Here is a 5,004-nt window from a genome sequence, read left to right on the forward strand (position 1 = left end):
GTGTACAATAATAATATGTTTACTTAATCCGGTTGTGCTGGGACTATGTGAATAATATTTGTTTGCTGAAACTGAACCCAAAAAGGGGGCTCTATTAAAAAAATAGTATATTTATGTAGTACATTGTATTATATATAGTTAATGTAAAGTGCTATGAATAGGGGTATGTTAATGAAATATATATGAATGGCACATAATTAATAATAAATATAATTAATAATGTTATGCAGATGACATAGGATTCATTAAAGGAGATTTCATGTGACTAAAGTTAGTCGGAGACAGTCTACAAATCTGCTTCTGATGCCCTTTCCACAAAGGACCTTCCAAATGTAATCAAACACTTTTGCAGCAGCTCTGTTAAAGCTTGAACATTTGTCCCATGTACCAAGTACAGCTGTTGATGAGTTTCTACAAGAGCTTTACAATCTAAATAGCACTTTGTCTAGCCCTCTTAATACTGACGTTTTATTGGATGTTTTTCGGAAGCACGGTCTTCAGGTTGACAGACCTGTCTTGAAAGAAATAGCAACTACACAGTGAACCCTATACACGAAGCTATACAGAAAGGTGGCTCTCTTAGTTCTGCTTCTCAACATAGGCAGTATTATAAGGCTAACTTTAATGTAGTAGAGCCAGTTGAATACATTCTGGATGCTAAAGAGAACAAAACTTTTCAATACATTCCTATTCTTCAGTCCCTGCAAGTGCTTTTGAATAGGAAAGATATTTTAGACAAGATAGCTCAGAATCTGAAAACACAAAGGGAACCTGAGGCAGAATGTCTGTATCAGTCTTTTTAGAGACTGCCTTCATTTTAAGCAAAATAGCTTCTTGTCAAGGCAGGAGTTACGAGTATTCTTGGGCTTATATATCAATGATTCTGAGCTCTGCAACCCCCTGGGGACATCCCACAAAAAAACACAAGCTTTGTGCAGTCTATTGGGCGCTGAGTAACCTACCTCCTGGGTTGAATTCATCTTTGTCCTCCACATACTTAGCCTTGCTATGTAAAACAGATGATGTCAAAACGTATGGCTATAACAGTTTTAGAGCCACTCCTAAAAGACCTTAAATCCTTGGAAGAAAATGGAATTTTCATATCACAGTTAGGGAAATCATTGAAGGGTACAGTTGTCACTGTTGCTGCAGACAACTTGGGAGCTCATGGTTTAGCAGGCTTTACTGAAGGTTTTTCAGGGCATTATATTTGTCAGTTTTGTACTGCAGACAAATTAGACATTCAGTTGAAAGAGGTAAGAACAGGTGCTTTCAGTCTCAGAACAAAGGAGCTCCACAGCACTCACGTGAGGTTAGCTGAAGAGAGTGGCACAAATTGGTTTGGAGTGAAAAAAGCTTGTCCTCTAATTCAGGCTCTTTCTTATTTTAATGTCATCACTGGTTACCCTCCAGACATTACCCATGACATTTTTGAGGGTATTGTACCTGTTGAGCTTGCACAGTGTCTCGCATTGATAATATCAAAGAAGTATGTTACCTTGGAAGAAATCAACAAATTAATTTTGGATTTCCCATACAAATGGAGTGATAAGACAAATAAGCCTCATATTTTCCCCCAACATCTTTCAAGCAGGAAAACCATAGGAGGTAATACTCACAAGAACTGCTTGTTGCGTTTGCTTCCATTTCTAATTGGCCTTCAGATTCCTGAACATGACCCTGCATGGCAGATTCTCCTGGACTTAAAAGATATTATAGAACTCACTGTTGCCCCAGTTCATGACGATGAGTCCATTGCATACCTAGAAAGTAAAATATCAGAGCACAGACAAAGATATCAAGAGTTATTTCCTGAAGAGAGATTGCTACCTAAACACCACTACTTGGAGCATTCCCCACAAATAATCAGGTTGTTTGGTCCTTGTGAGGGTATGGACAACAGATGGAAGCAGCAGTGGAGAATTGAAGTAGTTGGACCAAAAAGGTTTATTTTCTTTTACTAAAAGGTATTCCTCAAAACACATTAACCCCCAACCAAGTACAAAACAAACATTAAGTTACAAAGAACATGAGGCCTATGAGCCATGGGCTTAACCCCTTGTATCAACATCAATGCATAGCTCTCCTGTTTACTGCATGAGAGTGTCTACATAAGTTTGCATCAATTCACCCTCCACTAGTGCCCTAATACAAACTTATATAGCAGTAACTCCGCCCTTCTGGTTATACCATAACACCCTCAACTATTCCAAAGTACATTTCCCCAAAAATTACATCCAACATAAATACTAAAACATACAAACAATACAAAACATTTTCTACTATAAATATCCCTACGTTACAACTTATGAAAACATTTCACACTACACAATAAAACACCCCTGCCTAGTTGGTTGTGCCCAAGGACTCCCACCTAGATATACCCCAAATAGTTCACTCCATCTGGTTTACAACACAAGGTACCAAACACAACAGAATACCAGACAGCTGCATGGTAAGGAAAAAGTCTACAGAAATGATCTTCTAAAAACAATAAATACATTCACTCTCCACAACCAGTTACATATACCTGCCATACCTTTATAAAAGAAATATTATTAGTTAATGACAAACAGACAGATACCGGTAGGCCTTTCCCGGCACCCAATCTAGTTCAAACAAAAAGTGTTAAATGGAATACTAAACCAGAACAAGCAATATAACAATACAAGGTAAAATGCATGTGACAGGCAACAGCAACAAAGTTCAGCATTTCATTGATGGTACTTTGCCGGCATCTTACTGATTCCTTGCAACCAACTTGCCTGTCACAGCTCAGTCTGTGACAGTCCTCTTGTGGGATTTTGGACAATCAGGTTTGAAGCAAAGCACCGCTTCTTTAAGAAAGTCATTAGGCACACCAGTTGCTTTAAAAATGTGCCACTTTCCCTGGCTACAAAACGTCGGCTAATGATTAGGTACCAGTTGACATCGCCAAGTCTTGATAAATTAGAGCTAGATGTGTCAAATGCGTCTGCAGTCCCAGTGGATATTTTGAAGGATGAGATAGCTCAAGCTGTGAGGCAGAGATATCCTCGTCTATTTGAAATCCATATCACAAAAAATATTTGGAGCAAGGGTATCAACTACAGGACAGGAATGATCGTAGTTCATGGATCTCAAGGTGGACTACCTGAATTTGGTCAAATTGAGCAAATTTGTGTTTTGCTCCAGAGGTTGTTCTTTGTTTTGAAAGAGCTCTGTGGATGGTAGAGAGAACACTACAAAGCTTATGAGCTGAGTCAGTCCCCTACACAAGCACTTAGTCTTGTAGAAGTCAGTGAATTAATTGATGAATACCCCTTGGCTGACTATTTGGTTATACGTGTGCAGATGGTAACGTTGAAGAGATTTGTCTGCTGTAAAGGTAAGAAATAGGAACATAAAAAAATAGTAGAAAAAAAAATTCTTTTAAAACTAACACATTAGTTATTAAATATCAGTTACTAAAATGGAGTCTAGAATGGTGAACACAGTAGATTTTTCTTAATAATATTATTCTTTTGTTTCCATAAATGGAAAAGCTATTGTTAGGAACATTAATACTACATATTCAGAAATGTATAATTATGTAGCCGTATCTATGCCGGTTTAAATTAACTTTTAGGTCTTAGAAAGTGTAGCATGCCTGGGCAGTCTGAAGAGGGGGCGGAGCCATGGATGGGCCAACAGCAGTTGGAGCTAATCACTACCACTATTTCTTTCCCCGGATCCACCAGTGAGAGAGAGAGAGAGAGAGAGACTGAGCGTGCTCCAAGATGTCCACAACCCCGAGCACGACCCTGACACCGACCCCAATCGCCACCCCATGGACGAAGTTCTCCCACGGTCTACCCATTCCCTGTTCCCCCGTTCCACCCTCTGTCACCTTCCCCACACGACCCTGAATAAAAACCCCCTCTCACGAAACTTCCCTACCTGTGCCAGCGCTTCCTTTTTACAGTGGTGCCAAAACCCGGGATTCGGACCAGACGCGATGGATGGCGATCAGCTGGAGCGGATCCTCCAGCGACTGCACCTCCACCAGAAGGAAGCCTTGGACGTAGCCCTGGCAGTCCAACACGCCGAGCGCCGGGCTCTGGTGGAGGCCATGGCCGCCCTCACGGATTGTTCACCCCCACCAGCGGCCAGCCCCGTCCATCTGCTGAAGATGGTTCTGGAGGACGATCCCGAAACGTTCCTCAAAATCTTTGAGAGGACCGCCCGAGCCTGTCGCTGGGCCCCGGAGGAGTGGGCGCTGCGGCTTATTCCCCTTCTCACCGGGAAAGCCCTCCTAGTGGCGCGGCAGGTCCCAGCTGCGGCTGCCGTCGGTTACAGTGCCCTCCATGAGGCCGTCCTGGAGCGGGTGGGGCTGACCGCGGAAGACCACTGCGGTCTCACAGCTACTACTCCTGGTCCGTCCCTGCGGCACCGAGTTCCGGTAAGGTTCCGAGGGGGTATCTGTTGGGCTTTGCTGGACTTGGGATGTCAGCAGACTATGGTCCACCAAAGCCTGGTACCACCGTGTGCACGGGGTAGGCGGGGCATGGTGAAGGTGCGGTGTGTTTGGGAATGTGCACCCTTATCCTGTCGCAAGGATTGCGTTCTGCCTGGGGGGACAGTGTCACAGGGTACATGCCGTGGGGCCGCTATTTTACTTAATATTGGGTATCGATTGGGACGGTTTTACCGGGGCTCTCACGCAGGCAGAGGAGCCTCACCGCCGCAGGGAGGAGAAAGCCCACTACCTCCCAGCCACTCCGGGCAATGACACGGTGGTTGCCGGAACACCAAGCTCCTTGGCGAGGATCATGCGGCTGGCTCTGGTAAGTGAGCTCCCCCTCGAACAGATGATACCCTCCATCACGCATGCGAACAGGTCGCAAAAATAGACAGTGTGTCGGTCCGTCCCAGACAGCTGCCCTCTTACCCATATTTCTGTGTCATTAGCAACCGCTACTATCGCGTGCACCAGGACCTGAGCACCCAGGAGGAGAGCCTCCAATCACTAGTACCATTCGGTTG

The sequence above is a fragment of the Scleropages formosus genome, chromosome 3 (genome assembly GCF_900964775.1).
Source record: "Scleropages formosus chromosome 3, fSclFor1.1, whole genome shotgun sequence".
NCBI classification, from domain to species: Eukaryota; Metazoa; Chordata; class Actinopteri; order Osteoglossiformes; family Osteoglossidae; genus Scleropages; species Scleropages formosus.